Raw genomic sequence first — 22,045 nt, forward strand, 5'->3', positions numbered from 1 at the left:
TAATCTGTATTTCTACACTCTTTTTTCCTTTGCTTCCCTTGTGGCTCAGTTGGTAAAGACTCTGCCTGCAATGCGGGAGACCTGGGTTTGATCTCTGGTTTGGGAAGATCCCCTGGAGAAGGGCAAGGCTACCCACTCCTGTATTCTGGCCTGGAGAATTCCGTGGACTACAGTCCATGGGGTCACAAAGAGTTGTACATTACTGAGTGACTTTTGCTTTCATTTCCACTTTTTTCCTTTTACTACTCAAAATTTTGTAGGTTGCTTTCACTGCTTAGCATTTTGCTTTTCCTAGAGCAGTTGCTTGAATAAATGAAGTTGGTCTGTAAGATTCTCTGACTCAGAAGTGGAGCTTGACCTGTCTAATCAGGATGCTTTATGGGAGGGAACACAAGAAAAGGTAACATACAGCAACATTCAACCATTTACCACAGGTGATATGGTGCTATCTACCTGTAAAAAGTATTAATTTTCCCTCTGGGTACTCCTTATTGGTCAACTATCAGATCAACCCAGGAGTAAGGAAATATAGAGGACATAAAATGCTGATTAAAGGGGTGGGGTGGAGTGGGAGGTGGGAGGGAGGTTCAAGAGGCAGGAAACATATATATACCTATGGCTGATTCATGTTGATGTATGGCAGAAACCAACACAATATTGTACAGCAATTATCCTCAGATTAAAAATGAATAAATCAAAAATAAAAAATAATCAGAAGACCTCTGATCTATTACCACTTCCAAATAAACATTTAGATATGCTACAGTTAAGTACAACTAAATATTAGTAATTATTAAAGTTAAACATAAACATAAAGTTAAAGTTTACTTTAAACTGAACTATTATAATAATTGATATAGTAACTTTGTGTATAGAATACTGTTTGAAATCAAGTGGGTTATAGATTAGTAAATATGTTTTGTTATATTTACTTTATATTCAAATGGTACTGGTAATAAAATTTCATATATATTTTTTCTACAGAAAAAATCAGTAATTAGCAGTCATAAACATTTCAGGCCCCAAGGCACCTGTCCCACTTTAATATCCACCATATGAAATATGGAATTGCTCTCTAAAAGCACACAGCCAGATCATTCAATAGGATCCCCAACAACCTTTGCCCCAGTTATCTTGCAGCCCAGAAATCAACACTAGTAACAGCAAACCTCAGAAATAAAAACTTAGTACTCATGCTATAAACAGGTGTAAATCCCTGAAAGCACAGTGAACCCAGTAATGTGATGGTTTCCATTCATTTCATTTTATCTATTCTATTTTTTTTTATTTTTGATTGTATGTTTCATACTTCCAGTGATCAAATGCTCATGTTAAGTGGTTGAAATTACTGGTTCCAGAAATTCCAGTGAGCTGGCTACCGACATCTGCCTGCTCTGATTTTTGAGCTCATTGTGTCTGTGTGTGTCACTGGGGCTCACACATACATGGAAAGCAAGCTCTTCCAAGACTGAAGACAGAGGGAGACTCCCCTCCTGTCACAGCGGCCTCGCTCTCTGCTGCTGTCGTTTGCGTCCGGTCTGTTCTGTTTCTTCAGAAACAGCCCAAGTGTGTGATTATGCACTTCTGGAGCCTCGCCAGCTCACTCAGGAGTTTCTGGCCCTCTGGCGTCTGTCCCCAAAGGCAGCAAACTCAATTGACTCAGAGAGCTGTTAATTAAGTGAATTATGTCTGGTCAGGAATTTATGAACAAAGAAAACAGAACTGGAAATGATAACTGTGCCCTCACAAAAGACTGAGTAAGCGATATGCAAATTAAACAAAAAACCCCAACCCAACCAAAAGAATCTCTTCATAAGGATTTTCCCTCTACTCTGAGTTTAGTGTTCCTTTCTAACCCAATTTGACAGAATACACTTGTTCTTCAGTGAGCTGGTTCTCCTCCCAAATGTGCTTATAATCTCGGGCAAAATGCAGAGAAGAGCTGAGAGGAATATAAACACTGTGTATTCTCTCTACAGAACCGTTGAAGGAAATGCTGTTTACTTGGAAATAGACTTCCAGAAAGTATGTCTGCCATCTGTAGTCCAGATGACGGTGGCTGTGGTGATGAATTAAACGTTTAGAAATAAAAGCTAGTGGTTGTTTCTGTTTGCGAGGATAAGGCAGTTGAAATATTGTTTCATTACTCTTAATTCACAAAATAGCTAGAACTTGTTTATGCATTATATATGCACAACTTAGAAGACATTTAAAGAAAGGCACAATGATTGTGGATTTTTGAGAGTGTGTCTTGGCACAATTTCTGCATAAGCTCTGATGCAGACGTAATTTGCTAAGCCATGGAGACTGCTAGAAATTTGAAAGCACTCTTATTAGCACCATAACTTACTCTTTAATGAGGGCTCTTGCTCTAAGATCCACACACCTGACCTGCCTCTTGAGAAACCTTTATGCAGGTCAAGAAGCAACAGTTAGAACTGGACATTGAACAACATACTGGTTCAAAATAGGAAAAGGAGTACATCAAGGCTGTATATTGTCACCCTGCTTATTTAACTTATATGCAGAGTACATCATGAGAAACGCTGGGCTGGAAGAAGCACAAGCTGGAATCAAGATTTCTGGGAGAAATATCAATAACCTCAGATATGCAGATGACACCACCCTTATGGCAGAAAGTGAAGAGGAACTCAAAAGCCTCTTGATGAAAGTGAAAGAGGAGAGTGAAAAAGTTGGCTTAAGGCTCAACATCCAGAAAACAAGATCATGGCATCTGGTCCCATCACTTCATGGGAAATAGATGGGAAAACAGTGGAAACAGTGTCAGACTTTTTTGGGGCTCCAAAATCACTGGAGATGGTGACTGCAGCAATGAAATTAAAAGACCGCTTACTCCTTGGAAGGAAAGTTATGACCAACCTAGATGGCATATTCAAAAGCAGAGACATTACTTTTCCAACAAAGGTCCATCTAGTCAAGGCTATGGTTTTTCCAGTGATCATGTATGGATGTGAGAGATGGACTGTGAAGAGAGCTGAGCACCGAAGGATTGATGCTTTTGAACTGTGGTGTTGGAGAAGACTCTTGAGAGTCCCTTGGACTGCAAGGAGATCCAACCAGTCCATTCTAAAGAAAATCAGTCCTGGATGTTCTTTGGAAGGAATGATGCTAAAACTGAAACTCCAATGCTTTGGCCACCTCATGCAAAGAGTTGACTCATTGGAAAAGACTCTGATGCTGGGAGGGATTTGGGGCAGGAGGAGAAGGGGACGACAGAGGATGAGATGGCTGGATGGCATCACTGACTTGATGGACATGAGTTTGGGTGAACTCCAGGAGTTGGTGATGGACAGGGAGGCCTGGCATGCTGCGATTCATGGGGTCACAAAGAGTTGGACACAACTGAGCCACTGAACTGAACTGAACTGAACTTGCTCTAAGATAGAGTGATTGTTTCAAACGCTGCCACTCACAAGCATGCATCAATCAGCTCACCGTGAATATCCCCATTCTTGAAGCTATGAAAGAACATTTAGAAAGCTGTCCATGATTCTTTACTAAGTGAGATGCAAAGAAAGCTAAATGGCTATGATTCCTGAGCACTGCCCTTCAAGAACAGACCATCTAAAAGGGACTTGTAAAAGAACAGGGCAATGAAAATAGTACATTCATAAGATATTCATAAAATCAAGGCACATAAAAGTGTTTTGGTGGTTTTTTAAAAATAAAAAATTTGTTTCAGTTGGTGAAGGCAGAACAAGCAGAGTAATGGTCTCAATCATCGTGCTCAATCATGTCTGACTCTCTGCGACCCCATGGACGGAGGCCCACCAGACTCCTCTGTCCATGGGATTATGGGATCCCAGCAAGAATAATGGAGTGGGTTGCCATTTCCTACTCCAGGGGGTCTTCCCAATCCAGGATTCAAACTCGCTAACAGACATCACCTGTGGCTCCTGCATTGGCAGGCAGATTCTTTACCACTGAAACAAGCCCAGAGTAATGGTAGAAGAATCAGTAACTTTCATCCAAAGTCGAGACAATTCTGGTATGAAATGAGACTTCAAAGGCTGTTTGTGCAATCAAGAAGGTTGAGAAGGAGACATACAGGCCAGACAATGAATGACTGAAAGCAAGTTGGACTTGGGCTGTGGTGATGTGTAGAGATGGCCAGGATGCGGGGTGGCAGCAGGGATTGGGGGGGCAGCCATGGTTATAATGGGACCACTCATTCACTCCCCAGGGACTGGCAAATTGAAGAGATTGAATTGGAGAGCTCAAGGCCATTTAAGGGTCACTATTCAGACCCAGGGGCTTGTAGTCCTATGGTAATACTGGCCGAGACTTTCAGATTTTTCAAGAGAATATAAAAATATAAAACTGTGAGTGTGTGTGTGTGTGTGTGTGTATAAACTGAATTATAAGACATTGGGAGGTGGTGAGCCAAATACAAGAATATAAAATTGAAGCAGGCTGTCCATCTGTAACTCAAGATACTTAGTAAAAGTTTCTAGGTTTGGGGGAGTTAAAGGATGTCCCAGTCTTCTTTCTGGTCTATCTACTCTTTCTTACAAATCTTTGCACTTCTTTGCCACTAACCAAAACAATTGGCCATTCCAAGCAAATAAATGTTCCTGATTGAAGATGCTAGCAAAAGAAGTGCTTGAAGTGATGCTGTATGGGTTCAGGGCTGGATGGGGAGGGTTTGGGTCCTGAAGGCAGGTTGAGTAAAGCGTCCTATTCAATAGCTGAAGCCAGCTCCTATAGTATCATGAAAAGTGAAAGTGTTAGTTACTCAGTCATGTCCAACTCTCTTGTGACCTCATGAACTGTAGCCCGCCAGGCTCCCCTGTCCATGGGATTCCCCAGGCAAGAATACTGGAGTGGGTAGTCATTCCCTTCTCCAGGGGATCTTCCTGACCCAGGGATCGAACGAACCCAGATCTCTTGCATTGCAGGAGGATTCTTTACCATCTAAGCCACCATGGAAGCCCATAGTATCATGAGAAAAAATTATTAAATTATCAGGAATTTTGTTAGCCAGTATAGCCATTATAAAAACTATATTAAAAATACAATTACATAAATTATATAAAAAAGGTAATAAATACTCACACCTTTCCACTTTCTGATTATGTCAGTACATTTTACTGTTATCTATGCTCTTGATGGCATTTTCTTATGTTGTCACTGTACAATGGAAGTGCTGCAGAATAAGGTGCTTTGGGGCCTCTTTTCCCAAGGCTGCCCTCAGTGTTAACATGCTGGTGGCTGGAAATCAGCTACACTGATAAGCATTTACCAACATATCACTGGTCCTTTCTACAATAGACCATCTCCAAGGGTGGGCTTGCTTTTTACATCAGAGCTGGTTTTACAGGCAAAATAAAATCCCATTACAAAGTACAGTTACAGATCTAGAAAACAAATTTATGATTACTAGGGGGTAAGGGAGAGGAGAGATAAACTTGGAGACTGGGATTGACATATACACACTTGTTATTGTTCAGTCAATAAGTTGTGTCCGACTCTTTATGGCTCCATTGGTTGCAGCACGCCAGGCTTCCCTGTCCTTCACTATCTCTTGGAGTTTGCTCAAACTCATGTCCACTGAGTCGGTGATGCCATCCAACCATCTCATCCTCTGTTGCCCCCTTCTCCTCCTACCTTCAATCTTTCCGAGCATTAGTCTTTTTCCAATGAGTCAGCTCTTTGAATCAGGTGGCCAAAGTATTGGAGCTTCAAGCATCAGTCCTTCGAATGCATATTGAAGGTTGATTTCCTTTAGGATTGACTGATTTGATCTCCTTGCTGTCCAAAGGACTTTCAAGAGTCTTCTCCAGCACCACATTTTGCAAGCATCAATTTTTTGGTGCTCAGCCTTCTTTATAGTCTCACATCCATACATGACTACTGGAAAAACCATAGCTTTGATGATATGGACCTTTGTTGGCAAAGTGATGTCTCTGCTTTTAAATATGCTATCTAGGTTTGTCAGAGCTCTAGGTAACTAATAAGGACCCACTGTATAGCACAGGGAACTCTATACAATATTCTGTAATAATCTATATGGGAGAAGAATCTGAAAAGGAGGGCAGGGTATATGTGTATGTATAACTGATTCACTTTGCTGTACATCTGAAATTAACACAACGTTGTAAATCAGCTATATTCCAATGAAAAATTTTTAAACAAAGAAATAAAACTTGGAAAGTAAGAAGAAAAAGGAGATAAGGAAATGCAGGAAGGGGGTAGGAAGAATTGCCGCTCAGTTGCTGATAACGATATTCCATCGGTCCCTGAGATGGGCCTGGAGCTCTGAAATGATGATTAAATTCTCATCCAATTCCTGAATAAATGCTTCTAATATCAGGCAACTGAGAAGCAAATTGAAATGACATTATTCGAAATAAGTGTCTATGTATAATTTGCAGTCTCTTTGCCTGAAAGAAGAGATTTCATCATCTGTATTCATTGCTTTTGAGACTACTAAACTGAATCTGATATTTCTTCATGTTAAATTGAAGGCTGTAGTTATCAAAATGCTGACAGGTTGAGTTATTGGCTATTTTCAGGGCCCATGGAAAAACTCTCCCATTAATAACATTCACTGTGTACATTGGTAGCAGAGAATTACTTAGAGCTATCAAATGTGTTATTACAACTTATCCTGTATGCCCTAAAGAAGACATTTTTGACTTGTGGGGGGGAAAAGGATATTTTCAGGGAGTTGACAAATGACAAAATAGCATGGCCTATATTAGGGGGAAGGATGTAGTAATGCAACTCTGTGATAACTCAGTTAGAATCTGCCACTGCTTTGCTGGTGGTTGTTTCTCAGCAAGGTTTACAAGGCTCATCTCTCTTGCTCTCTCCCTCTCTCTCTCTCTCTCTCACACACACACAATGAGATGAAACCAGAATACAAGAAGTCAGATGAATAAATTTGTTTAAAATGTTGATTTATCACACGGGCTTAAAACTAACTACCAAAAAATATTGACCATTTCCTTTATTTTCTACTAAAAAATCACAACTGTCAGTTTAAGTATATAATCATGTATTATGTGCCCTTAATGCACATTAAAAAAAAAAAAAGAAAATGTTTTTAGAAGTTCTGATTTTAAATACAAAAGCAATGGTGTAGGGATAAGCATGGGGTTATAACTACATGGTATGTTAGCCTTATTTGGCAAATAAGGCTCTCACACTTCCTTTTCAGGGTGTGATTGCCTGCATAAACAGTTCTCAAGCCCTTTGTATATTTCAGCCCAAGAACTATTTTCACAGATTCTCTATGGACCATTATGGACACACCCTTCATATCTGATGGCTACATGGTCATAACTGTATTCCATACTCCCACAATACAGAAACACACATGCACAACCCAAGAATAAGTGGAGAAATGACGGTGTCTTTTGATGCCTCTCATCCATATGATTGACATACATGTTATAATTCCTGTGTCCCATGTACCCCTGCTGGGCACTAGGAGGGACCCAGGAATCATATACCCAATTCCTGTCCTCAGTAAGGCATCTTTAAGTAACTGGTGAGAGACATTTTAAAAATGGCAAATCACAATATAGTAAGGGAAGTAATTTTGTCATGAAGATATGGAGAGCAGTGCTGTGGAATTCTCAGAATGGAGAGATCCACACTTCCTGAAGTCAGGGAAGACTTCACAGAGAGCTGGACCCTTAAAGGCATAGGATTTCACCAGACAAGAAAGAGAAAAGGTCTGAAATGAATAAAGTTCTGCTGCTGCTAAGTCGCTTCAGTTGTGTCCGTCTCTGTGTGACCCCATAGACGGCAGCCCACCAGGCTCCTCCGTCCCTGGGATTCTCCAGGCAAGAACACTGGAGTGGGTTGCCATTTCCTTCTCCAATTCTAAAAAGTAAATGCTCTAAAAACACAATCAAAGCTTTTCCCCACACGGGATCCTGCAGCAGGGTGCCGGCGCTGCTGCGGGCAGGCTGGTACCGTGCCCGCGGAGATGGTCCACAGCAGAGTCCACCTCCGGTCCAGCCAGAACCTGGTGCTGCTACCAGCTGAGCGGAGAGCAGACCCTGTCCAAATCCTGTGCCTTGGGAAACAGAGAAGGCTTTCTCTCTGGCTGGCTCGGTAATATCAAACAGGAATTAGCCGAAAACAAAGAAATGAAAGAAAGTTAAAAAAATTTTAACAAGTTCCGAGTCAAGGTCAAGAAGCCAGAAGGAGATACTGCTGCTGCTGCTAAGTCACTTCAGTCGTGTCCGACTCTGTGCGACCCCATAGAAGGAGATACAGAACCATCGAATCAGAAATTCTGAGAAGGAAAGAGGCAATCAGGAAAGAAGCTGGGGGAGATCATGGGCACGGGGAAGGAGAGTCTTGATGAAGTCAGTCAAAGTGACCTTGGCGGGAAAATCAAGGAGGGTGTGGAAGAAGCATCCGAGACCACAGAGCTGGCGGCCAAGTTGTTGTCCGAAGGCGGGGAGAAGCTCGACTGGACCGCTGCCTTCAAAGCCGCCTGCCAGGGCGTGGAGTCCCTCCAGCAGAAGATGGACCCGAGTGTCCCCGGGCAGACCGGGCCTACCTGCGGCCCGAGAGAAGTTCAAGGAAGAGGAAGTGTTTGAGGCCAACGAGGAGGCACTGGGGTCGCTGCACAAGGACTCCAAGTGGGAGCAGCAGCTGAAGGACTTCAGGGACAGCAATGTGGTGCCTGATCGGCTCTTGAAGATGAAGCGTGCCAAGAGCAACAACGCCTTAGGCTGGGTGTCCCACAGTGCTGATAGTCAAGGTCAAGGACTTGCTGACAGTCAAGGTCACAGCAAGATGATGGATGCAGAGGCCTGTGCTAATCACCACCTTCCAGGCCCAGTTGGTGACGGTGATCAAGAACCCCAAAGGCGAGGTGGTTGAGAACGACCTGGACAAGGTACCGCTAATGTTGTACATGTGGGCGCTCTGCCCAGACCAGGATGAGCTGAAACCCTCTGTCACCTGGCGGCTCCCGGACATCTCAGCCTCCAGCACAGAGCAGCTCCTATGAGCAGGGTGGCCACAACTGAGGCCTCTGGGACTGACCCTCACTCAGGACACGTTGGGTACTGGTGTCCACCTGCAGCAACCAGATCTCTGGGGACAAGACCGTCAGCTCTGTTGCTGCCCTACCAGGCCGGCTGCAACCCCTGCTGAATGGGGTGGGGAGGGGACAGTCTGCACTGCTGCCCTGCCCCTGGCAGGCTGGTGGCTGCTGGGCCACAGATGCACAAACCAGGCAGGGCCCAGAGGCCCCCAGCCCCGAGACTCCCTCCCAGGGCCAAGCCGTGGGGGCTGGGCCCACTGGCCACATCAGCCAAGCTGTTCTAGCTCTTTTTTTTTTGGTCTTAACAGTGCCCTGGTTATCCTGTATATAAGCCATATTTCGAAATAATAAAACACCAAAGTACAAGAGAGCAAAAAAAAAAACCAAAAAACTTTTCCTGATACCAGTATGCAGAGCACACAAAAGACCCTTTCAGAACCTGAACTATGCGTCTGCAGTCTTGGGTTCTTACCACAGCAGAGCCTAGATTCTTCTTTCCAGTACACTTGTGTGATGGTCTTGTTGGAGTCACAGATCAGATCACAGTATGTGAAGGTGAGGATGGAGTTTCCTGAAAAGAGAAGAAACTCCTGGAATCAGTCATCTTGGGAAACAGTCAGGCCTGGGATAAGAAAGAATGATTTTATAAGCCACTTAGGAGAGAATGTTTTCCTTCTCTCTTGGGCTAAGGGTCTAAGGCAGGGATATTCCTGGAGGTTTTCTGATATTAGGATGAGGGTAGGGCCTGGCTGATGGTTCAGAGGGTAAAGAATCTGCCTGCAATTCAGGAGACCCAGGTTCGATCCCTGGGTCTGGAGGATCCCCTGGAAAAGGGAATGGCTACCCACTCCAGTATTCTTGCTAGAGAATTCCGTGGACAGAGGAAGGAGCCTTCCAGGCTGCAGTCTGTGGGTTCACAAGAAGTTGGACACAAGTGAGCGACCAACACACATGAGTAAAACTAAAACACTCAGCGCCAGAAGTAGCCTTTGTTGCTGGCCTGCCTTCCTGAGCTCAGTGAGTCACAAGCTGCAGTTTCATGCTGCAGACGGAAATTTTCCACGAGGGTTACTCAGTAGGAAACATGTCATTCTGTCTGCATGGTCATCATCAGGTCCTGTTCTGTAACAGCTAGGCTGCAACATTAGCTGCAGTAACACACAGCCCAAGACCCTCCATGGCATAAAACAGAATGTCTATTTCTTGTTCATCCACATGTTTAATGCAGGCATGTGCATTGTGTGGCCTCTGCTTTAAGCTGTTCTCTATTCAGGCCCTTAAAGCTTCCCCCCAGCAGTGGTGGGTGTGACTTCTGCTGGTCCAAAGTGATGCCACACATGCGCAAAGGCGGCAGAATGATGGAGGCCACGGACCCCAACCCCATATTCCAAAGGAAATCTCTTGAGTCCCTGGATGAAGAGTATACGGTTTTCATTAGGGAAATGATGATCAAATTTGAAATGTACTGAGCAGGCAGTTAGCTTTCCTGACAAAATAGCTCTGTAACGATGGTCTGGTCATAGGAAGGCGAAGGAAGAGAGATGACGGAATAAGCAGAGAAGAGAGGATGAGTGAAGCTTGAGAAGCAAATAAAGACATAAGAGAAGTGAAGGCAAGAAGGAGGTTCATGAGAGTGAGTATTGCCCATCTTCCCCCAAGGTGGCTTTGGTACAGCTTTCCCCTCCTCCTCTGATGCTCCATGGTTGTTCATTTCTCTAGGTTCTGACTAATTAATTGAACCAAGAAAGACCTGTAGGCAAGAGGAGGCAGAAAGGAAGTGCAGGATGATGTGGGCACAGTAAGTCTCCTACATATGAACCTTGAAGTTGCTAACTATCAAAGATGCAAGTGTGTATCTGGCTCTAGCAAGGAACCAGAACCATCAACGTGCCATCAACATCAGGCGTGAGTGAGACTGCAGTTTGCCCTCCGTCTCCTGTTGCTGACGATCCTTCAGCTCTGCCATCTCCCACCTCCTCTTCCTCCTCTAGTCCATAGCTCGTCTGTTCACTGGATGCCAGCCCCTGTGTGCCAGCTGTGGTACTGTACTACTGTACTTCTCAAGGTACTGCACTATAAGGTTAAAAATGTTTTCTTTACTTTTGCTTTTTATGTATTGTGTGAAAAGTATTATAAACCAATTACAGCGCAGCACTATAGTGTATATATAATGTGTATATATGTGTATATTGTGATTGTGCTAGTTGGGTACCTAGGGTAACTTTTGTTGGACTTATGAACAAACTGGGTTTAAGAGACGTGCACTCAGAATGGAACTTGTGGTGGGGGGCGGGGAGATGGTGACTCAAAGATGCCTGAGTGTGGACTCTCCAAGATGGGTAATTGGAGGAAGAACAAGGAACAGAAAGGGGCCAAGGAAAATGGAAGTGGCCACGGAGAGTCTAAAATTCAGAATCTGCTTAAGCCGGGGAGACACTGCAGCTGATGAAACTGCTCATCTTCTTGAAATATCAGATTCTTCCTCTGCTGCCCTCTGCCTGACGATGATGGTGAAGCTAACCCTCCTGAGACTGTCTCTGGGAAGAAGATTACTAATAGGTTGGGAATTGGTCATCCCAGAAGAAATCTACGGAGCCCTTGGTTTGGGGATTGACCTGCCCAGAATAAGGCAGTCTGGTCATGCTCTGAGGGCAGCCTGCTCCGTCCATCATTAGACACACATCCAGTCGTACTACCTCCATGAGGACCAAGGCTTTGGAGAACTGGCTGGAGCTGTTGGGTAGAGGTGGGATGACTGTATTCCAGAGAAAACCTTGCTGTGATCCATGAGAAATCACTAGTTTGTTTAAAAAGTAAGAAAAAATTGAAAATAAAGCTTTTACACCTTCACAAACCTGGTGTTAAAAATATCATTTTAATGTAACCAGAGCTGCTTTCTGTAGCACTTTGCTAGCAGAGACTATCAGATTAATAGGCATCTCTATGAAATGTCAGACTGTCTTTTCATATAAAAACCATGAAATTGTTTAATTGAAATCCATTGCAAGAGAGGTTCTGAATTCTCAAAGAGAGGACATGTATTTGCCTAGGAAAGTAACGAGACACTCTCCAAGATCTGTTAGGCCTTGAAGGGGGAGTTGGGTTTTGCTCACATCATAGACTCTATTTATCATCTTTTTTCATGACTTAATTGTGGAATTGTTTTTTTTTTAATTTACATGAAATGGAAATAATTTTCCTCACTGTTCTGTTGAGTATCTCCTCTGTCCTGAAATTGATACTTGCCTTTTCTTTGTCCAGCTACCAATATAGTATTTCCTTGGAAGCGGTCATATTTTACAAAGGGCAGCCACAAACCTAATCAGTGCCTTTGTGTGGAAAAAAGGCAGAAGGGCTTATCCACAGAGAACTAATTGATGGTTGCCGGGGTGGTGGATGTGGGGGAGATTGAAATGGGTGAAAGGATTTTAAGGTACAAACTTCCAGCTGTGAAGTAAGTCAGTCCAGAGGATATAATGTACAATATGGTGACTATAGTTGATATGGTGCATATATGAAAGTTGCTAAGAGAGTAGATCTTAAAAGTTCTCATCACAAGATAAAACATTTATAGCTATGGCAGATATTAACCAAACTTATTGTGGTGCTCATTTCACAAGATATGTAAGTATCAAATCCTTACATTGTACACCTGAAGCTAATATAATGATATGTGTCAATTATAGCTCAATAATAATAATAAAAAAGACTCAACACAATGGGTGCCCAGTTGGGTAAGTCCCAGTGTCTAAGAGAAATAGAGGGCAACCCTTGCTCTGGGAAGACCTCTGCTCCAGGCTGCATGGTGTGGTGAGCAGAGTCTTGGCTTGATTTCAATCCTGCGCATCCTTCAGGCAGGCAATTTGTGAAAGGCACAAACTGCACCACCCTGAATACTCACTGGAAGGACCGATGCTGAAGCTTCAATACTTTGGCCACCTGATTCGAAGAGCCAGCCCATTGGAAAAGACCCTGATACTTGGAAAGACTGAAGGCAGGAGAAGAGAGAGACAGAAGATGAGGTGGCTGGATGGTATCATCGACTCAAAGGACATGAGTTTGAACAAAGTCTGGGAGATAGTGAAGGACAGAGAAGCCTGGCGTACCACAGTCCATGCAGTCGCAAAGAATCAGACACCACTGAGCAGCTGAATAACAGAACAACAATACATGTCAGTTCTTACAGGATGTGTCTCCTTAGCTACATTTGCTTGGTCCAGGGGTGGCATCTTATATAAGCCAGGCCAATCAGAGCTCTTTGGTGGAATTTTTTTCCGACTAGACCAAAGAGAGTCAGACCTTCTCTGTTGGCGAAAGTCAAATGATGAATTTTGTAAACTATTGGTGACTAGGGTTCTTACCATTTGATAAAAACCGTTGGTAGTGCAAAAAAGAATGGAGCCAGGGCACAAGGAAACAAAAGCAAGAGATGGCAAACACTCAATGAGCACTGAAGTTCTTGGTTCCAGCGGCGCCTGAGACCAGCGGCATCCTTGTCCTTCTCGTGGTGGGTGGTCTGGCTGTTCAGCCCTCACCTGGATTCTGTGAGTCAGAGACATCCTTTCTGCATCAGCTTCTCTGAGTCGGGTTTACACCATGGCAACTTGAGAGTCATGGAAAAAATGCAGCGATGGTACAAAGAGCAGCCGAATATCACGGCAGCCAGTCACAGCTCCAGCCCCGCCTGTGGCCAGCTCCCGTAACCTATATGCACTGACAGGTCTGTGTTTGTTACATGGTCAGGACCCAAAAGCCCCCATTCCTAGCAATATGACCTTATCTGAAACTCTAGACCTCATGTCCACATCTGCAAAGTGAGAAATTCAAGAATTCCTACTTCATAGAGTTTTTGTGAAGATTAAGTGAAGGAATGCATGTAAATATTTAGGAGAGTGCCTGGCATCCAGTAAATGTTAGATCTGATTACTACTGTGTTCTTATTTCCAGTGTCAAATGGGGCTTGACATAGGATAGACACTAGTAAGAGCTGCAGTGGGTATGACAAGCTCATTTTAGCCTTAACTCCATCACTAACATTCTGTGACCTTAGGAAAATTATTTGTATTTTTGAATCTCAGTTTTCTTATTATAAATGGGAAAAAAATATTTTTGGCAGGTGAATTAAAAGATAACACAAAATGTTGTGTATAAGCAAAATTCATGAACTCAAACTCTATCCAATTATAAAAGATGAAAGATTAAAAAGATGAGTTTAAGTTTGCTCCTTTATGATGATGCTAATATATCAATATATTAGAAATATATTATTATATAATTAGAAATATTAGAAATAGAGGGAAACAACAGAATGGGAAAGACTAGATATCTCTTCCAGAAAATTAGAGATACCAAGGGAACATTTCATGCAAAGATGGGCTCGATAAAGGACAGAAATGGTATGGTCCTAACAGAAGCAGAAGATATTAAGAAGAGGTGGCAAGAATACATGGAAGAACTGTACAAAAAAGATCTTCAAGAGCCGGATAATCACGGTGGTGTGATCACTAATCTAAAGCCAGACATCCTGGAATGTGAAGTCAAGTGGGCCTTAGAAAGCATCACTACAAACAAAGCTAGTGGAGGTGATGGAATTCCAGTGGAGCTATTTCAAATCCTGAAAGATGATGCTATGAAAGTAATACACTCAATATGCCAGCAAATTTGGAAAACTCAGCAGTGGCTACAGGACTGGAAAAGGTCAGTTTTCATTCCAATCCCTAAGAAAGGCAATGCCAAAGAATGCTCAAACTACCGCACAGTTGCACTCATCTCACATGCTAGTAAAGTAGCTCAAAATTCTCCAAGCCAGGCTTCAGCAATACATGAACCATGAACTTCCTGATGTTCAAGCTGGTTTCAGAAAAGGCAGAGGAACCAGAGATCAAATTGCCAACATCCGCTGGATCATGGACAAAGCAAGAGAGTTCCAGAAAAACATCTATTTCTGCTTTATTGACTATGCCAAAGCCTTTGACTGTGTGGATCACAAGAAACTGTGGAAAATTCTGAAAGAGATGGGAATACCAGACCACCTGACCTGCCTCTTGAGAAACCTGTATGCAGGTCAGGAAGCAACAGTTAGAACTGGACATGGAACAACAGACTGGTTCCAAATAGGAAAAGGAGTATGTCAAGGCTGTATATTGTCACCCTGCTTATTTAACTTATATGCAGAGTACATCATGAGAAATGCTGGACTGGAAGAAACACAAGCTGGAATCAAGATTGCCGGCAGAAATATCAATCACCTCAGATATGCAGATGACACCACCCTTATGGCAGAAAGTGAAGAGGAACTCAAAAGCCTCTTGACGAAAGTGAAAGAGGAGAATAAAAAAGTTGGCTTAAAGCTCAACATTCAGAAAATGAAGATCATGGCATCTGTTCCCATCACTTCATGGGAAATAGATGGGGAAACAGTGGAAACAGTGTCAGACTTTATTTTTTGGGGCTCCAAAATCACTGCAGATGGTGACTGCAGCCATGAAATTAAAAGATGCTTACTCCTTGGAAGGAAAGTTATGACCAACCTAGATAGCATATTCAAAAGCAGAGACATTACTTTGCCCACTAAGGTCCATCTAGTCAAGGCTATGGTTTTTTCTGTGGTCATGTATGGATGTGAGAGTTGGACTGTGAAGAAGGCTGAGCACCAAAGAATTGATGCTTCTGAAGTGTGGTGTTGGAGAAGACTCTTGAGAGTCCCTTGGACTGCAAGGAGATCCAACCAGTCCATTCTGAAGGCGATCAACCCTGGGATTTCTTTGGAAGGAATGAGGCTAAAGCTGAAACTCCAGTACTTTGGCCACCTCATGCAAAGAGTTGACTCATTGGAAAAGACTCTGATACTGGGAGGGATTGGGGCAGGAGGAGAAGGGGATGACAGAGGATTAGATGGCTGGATGGCATCACTGACTCGATGGACGTGAGTCTGAGTGAACTCCGGGAGTTGGTGATGGACAGGGAGGCCTGGCGTGCTGCGATTCATGGGGTTGCAAAGAGTCGGACACGAGTGAGCGACTGAACTGAATATATCAATATTTTAGCAGCTAAAAAAGAAAGGAAATCACAACTGTAAATAATAAAAATATTTTCTTAAATTGTTTCATAAAAAAGGGAGAACTTGTAAACTGATATTCTTCTATTGAATGCAATAGGTACCATATGTCCTGAAATAGAGACTTTTTCTCCTTGGGGATCAATAAAGCTATTTTCATTTTGATTGGGAAATATGTGTTTTTTTAAACATTCTTATTTTTCTTAAATTGGCCCTCATGCACAAATTTTGCTTTCCCCTCATGAAGACTGTCTAAGAATTTTGATAGTGTCCCAAGCTTAATCTGGGAAAACAACAATTTTAAAATTTCAAATCAAATCTTGGCATGATGTTTAAAACATTAGCCTGCCTCCAACAAAGAAGCTTTAGATCAAACCATCTGTTTTCTTAGCATGCTAGCCTTTGGTAAGTGGAGATTTTGAGAATAAAACTGAATATAATCTTCTTTGGACCATTTTAGTGAGAGAGGATAGCTCCACCAAAAAAAAAAAAAAGCTCCATTGCTTTTTCTAGCAAGTTTGCAGATTTGATTAAAGAAGATGTTTAGCAGAATAAATTCAAGTTAAAGAACTAAAAATATAAGAAAATATAAGAACAGGCAAGTTCTTATATGTGCAAGTTGAGCACAGTGCTACAACATCTCGTTTCTCTTTTAATTTAGAACATCGCCTTAAAGTTTGATGCTTTCAAACTATGGTGCTGGAGAAGACTCTTGAGAGTCCTTTGGACAGCAAGGAGACCAACCCAGTCAATCCTAAAGGAAATAAACCCTGAATATTCATCGGAAGGACTGATGCTGAAGCTGAAGCTGAAGCTGCAATACTTTGGCCACCTGATGCGAAGAACTGACTCACTGGAAAAGACCCTGATGCTGAGAAAGACTGAGGGCGGGAGGAGAAGGAGTGACAGAGGATGAGATGGCTGGATGGCATCATCGACTCAATGGACATGAGTTTGAGCAAACTCCAGGAGATAGTGAAGGGCAGGGAAGCCTGGCGTGCTGCAGTTCGTGGGATCGCAAAGAGTCAGACACGACTGAGCGACTAACACACACACACACACACACACACACACACATAGTTGATTAACAATGTGTTCATTTCACATGTACAGCAAAGTGATTTGGTGTCTTTTCAGATACACGTGTCTGTTGTTTTTCAAATTATTTTCCATTTTTTAAAGGAAGTCTGAATTAAGTTTTTCCACAAATGTCATGTGAGATGGAGAATGCATACTTACAAATTACTTTCCAAACAAGCATGGTAAACATTTCCTCCAGAAGGCATGGGACCTTTGACCTCATCATTCCTGAGCTGCTAGGCCTTGCTCTGTCTGGGTAATGAAAACTCTGGCAATGGGGGGGTCATTAGGTCCCTAGAACCTCAGGAAGAGATTTACAAAACAAACCACAGATATGAAATAAATGCTATTAAGAGGAATATCAGAGGCCAGTTTCAAAAGCTGCAAATATTTTCTGAACTTCTGCCATCTGATTCTGCAGTAGTGATGTAGATACAACCCAACTATCCAATTTGTTACAGTTGTTGGTTTATAAGACTTTTCTTGAAATATTGATAACCCCTTCTATCTTCCCCTCAAACTTTTATCAAACTCAAGCAGATTTTTGTCAGAGAAAACATATTCTTGTAACTTAATTGATAAAAGCAATACATGTATACATCCCTACCTGTCCTCTGCATGGCCTAGCCCTGGCTCTATTTAGCAAAGGAAGTGGAACATAATAGATGCTCAATAAATATTTATGTGCTCGATGCATGAAGACATGCAGGAAACTTACAAATACTGACAGAATTTAGAGACACACACTCTTTACACATGCATTTGTACATTTGTACACAGACAAATCTTATTCCATATTTTCTATTTATATTTTGAGTTGTCTGTTTCTTTTGCTAGAGAAGGGGAAGCCGATGAGACTTGTTATTTCCTGAAAATGGGATTTGGGGAAGTTTTCAATTATATTATCCTCCATTATAAAAAGGGACAGAAGGGAGACAAGCTGCTTCCACAAGTTTGCACATCGCTGGAAACAAATCTAAGCTTTCTAACTGCCACTAAAAAACTCCTCCACTCTGCTATGTAGGTCAGTCTAAGACAGTTGATAAAGCTTTATAGTCCAACTAGAATGATTTAAAAAACTGAAAGAACCCAAGTAAGTAAATAATAAATGCTCACCTTCACTTGCTATTACACGGGGTAAACATGAGTCGTGACATAATTTGTTTGCTCAATGGAAGAGGGATTTATGCCTTTATGTTGCCAAGCTTGTTTCAAGGGCTGCTGGAGTTGAGTTTGCAGCTCTGGAAGTAAATGAGGAGTCCGTCATTGAGACCCCCTGGAAAGCCTTCATTAGCAACATAATTTAGCAAATACGACACTGACATCACTGTGCTAGTCCCAGGTTGGCATATAGGCCGTTCCAGTAAATCACCTCCTGCACATCCTCTGCGTGACCAGGCCTGGGACTGTTACTCAGAGACTCTAGAGGGAAAGAATTTAGAGTTTAAAGTTTTACCTGGCAGACTATTATAAAATATTATTACAACTATCTGCTCCAATACTTTGGCCACCTCATGTGAAGAGTTGACTCATTGGAAAAAACCCTGATGCTGGGAGGGATTGGGGGCAGGAGGAGAAGGGGACGACAGAGGATGAGATGGCTGCATGGCATCACGGACTCGATGGACGGGAGTCTGAGTGAACTCGGGGAGTTGGTGATGGACAGGGAGGCCTGGTGTGCTGTGATTCATGGGGTCACAAAGAGTCTGACACGACTGAGCGACTGAACTGAACTGAACAGGGAGCCACAAAGGGACGCAACAGGGCTTGAGTTTAAATTACAGTCAATTTCTGATAATGGACTGCCACGTTATTTGCACACTGGATTATCCTTACCTTTGGCAGAATTGTCCTTGGGTAAAATAAAGCAGAGAAATCAGGACGGTTTGTCTTAAGTTCCACTTTGCCGTTTCTTCAACAAATACATATGAAGCACATATGAGATGCCATGCATTGTCTCAGTGTGGTGATCCTGAAGACAACAAAATAGAGCTCCTGCTTTCATGGGTCCTAGTTTATTAGGCAGATGCAATAAATAAATGAATAAAAATATATAATATGAAACTGGATCACCACAAATGCTATGATAAAAGACAAAGAAGGATGAGGTGATGGGAGTGACCTTCCAGGTAGAGCTCTCTATAGGAGAGAAGGGAATGAATTGAGGGGCCAGCCTTGGGCTGTCTAGAGGCAGAAGCTCCAGGCAGTGGGAAGAGCAGGTGCAAGGGATCCAGGGCAGGCTTGTACAAGGGCAGATGCAGGCAGAGGATGTGCGAGGACCAGCCAGTGTGTCAAGCAGAGTGAGCGAGGAGTTGAGTGTGTGAATTGTGTCAGAGAGACACCCAGGGGAACAAGCATGTGGGGCATGGAGACCCTAGGAAGGACTTTGGATTGGTCAGTGCATTTAGAGAGTTGTCACAAAAGAGATTCAGAATCCACATTGCCTTTTAAAAGGATCCTCTGGCTGTAGTTTAACACACACACTGAACTATGTGTGAGCTGAATCTGGGAGGGACACTAGAAATACAAATTGGAAAACCACATAAGATTACAGAAATCCTCCCCAGAGATGACTGGTTTGGACCAGAAAGCATTTCTGGCTGTGCTGGATACAGCATGGGAAAAAGAGAAAAATGAAGAATAACTCTGGTAAAGAGCCTCATCACCCGAGTAGGACTACAGTTATTCTCATTTGAAGGGATCAATTCCAGTGCCCCAGCCCCACCCTGTGAATACTAAAATCCAAGGATGCTCAAATTCCTCATGTAAAACAGCATACTATTTGCATATAAGCTACACACATCCTTCTGTAGCCTTTAAAACATCTCTAGGTTACTTGAAATACCTAATATAATGTAAATGCTATGCAAGTAGTTACCAGAGTGTGACAAATTCAAGTTTTGCTTTTTGGAACTTTCTGGATTTTTTTGTTTCCTGAATATTTTCAATCTGTGGCTGGTCACATCCACAGAGGCAAACTCCAAGTTTAGAGAGCTAACTGTCTTCATTAAGACGGGCAAGACTGTGAGAGAAGCCGGTTGGGGTGAATGTGAGCAGGTAATCCAGAGGCCAATTGTAGACTGACAAAGTGTGAAATCTTTGGAGAAGCCCTCTTAATGAAGGTGATTACGATGGCAGTCAGGCACTTTGGACACTGCTCCTGTGCAAAAGACATCAAGAAGGAAAAGGCCCAGTAAGATTATCTCACAGTGTGGGGCGCTGGGAGCCCCGGCTGCTTTCATGGGCGCAGACAACTGTTACAGCTGCTACTTTGTTGAAGTGCTGGTGACTGGGGGGTACACACGTGCTCAGCCTTCTGCAATAGTAGAACTCCCAGGAGCGGGCACTGGAGGCAGTCAAGGCGACTGGCAGGCCCTCTAGCAGCCCAAGAATATGAGACCAACTATGTGGTTTGGGAGACTGGAAAGGAAGCCAACCCAGAGAATCCCACACCCTGGGTCCTATCTTATTTCCACTTTACCAAGTGCGCTTCCCTCGTCTTGCTGTTCGTGTCCGACTGCAGCCACCGAAAACACTGCTGTGGTTAGAAAATCCGATTGGAAAGATAAACTTGGATATCCATGGTGAAACATGGTGAAACATCGGTGAATGTAGGCACAAGTGCCCCCTAGAAATAAGTCTTTGGAGATCTGCTCAAGTTACTTGAGTAGCAAACAAGTTTTCAGCAGAAGCAAAGGAGCTGTGAATTGAAGATGAAGACTGTGTCACCTTCATAGAGATCGACCCACAGATAAAAAGAATGAAATCACGCCATTGGCAGCAGCATGGGTGGGCCTAGAGATTACCATACTAAGGGAAACAAGTCAGACAGGGAAAGACAAGTATCATGTGATATCACTTATATGTGGAATCTTAAAAAAGATACAAGTGAACTTATTTACAAAAGAGGGAGAAACCCACAGACACAGAAAACAAACTTATGGTTACCAAAGGGGAAAGGGAGGGCAGAGGGTCAAACTGGGAGTTTGGGATTAACAGATACACTCTACTATATATAAAACATAACCAACAAGGACCTACTGTGTAGCACAAGGAACTCTACTCAATATCTTGTAATAACCTGTAAGGGAAAAGAATCTGAAAAAGAATGTATATATTCAGTTATCCATATATAACTGAATCACTTCACTGTATACCTGAAACTAACACAATATTTGTAAATCATTCATACTTCAATTTAAAAACATTGTAATCCAAGCAATCATTTTTTTCACCCTTAAAAAAAATGGGTACATGAGATGGGTCCAGTGTATGAACTGTAGAAACAGAACAGGTTGGGTTTTTGTCCAAAGCTAAGCCTGTGGAAAACATTACTGCAAAGTCAAAATTAGGGCTGAGAAATGATCTCCAATCAAGACTGATCTAGGGGCTTTCCTGGTGGCTCCGGGGCAAAGAATCTGCCTACCAGTGCAGGAGACATGGGTTCAATCCCTGGTCCGAGAAGATCCCATATGCCTCGGAAAAACTAAGCCTGTGGGCCGCAACTATTGAGCTCACGTGCAGCAGCAACTGAAGCCCCACAGCCCAGAGCCTGTGCTCTGCAGTGTGAGAAGCTACTGCTATGAGAAGCCCTCCCACTGCAACTAGAGAGCAGCCCTGCCGGGAGCCAGCATGAGAAACTCTGCCCTTGGCAAAGGTCATGAGGAAGGAGCCTCGGCAAAGGCAAAGGCAGGATCAAGCCTCAGGAAACCCCCTGTTCCCGAGCATCTACCCCCAAAACTAGAGTGCCTACTTAACTGTTTTATGCTCTCACCTATACCTCTGACTTTACGGGGGGCTGACCCCCCATCACCATTTCTCTCAGAGAAGGAGTTAACTTGCAGGTCCAGTTAATAAAAATTCCTGGGCGTGAC

At 43.0% G+C, this 22,045-nt stretch overlaps 1 pseudogene; it reads left to right on the forward strand.

Annotated features, from left to right (window-relative positions):
* Positions 1-8,868, forward strand: part of LOC128053560 (mitochondrial import inner membrane translocase subunit TIM44-like) — a 74,067-nt pseudogene extending 65,199 nt beyond the window's left edge.
* Positions 8,869-22,045: the final 13,177 nt, after the last annotated feature.

Source organism: Budorcas taxicolor, chromosome 9 (genome assembly GCF_023091745.1).
Source record: "Budorcas taxicolor isolate Tak-1 chromosome 9, Takin1.1, whole genome shotgun sequence".
Classification (NCBI taxonomy): Eukaryota; Metazoa; Chordata; class Mammalia; order Artiodactyla; family Bovidae; genus Budorcas; species Budorcas taxicolor.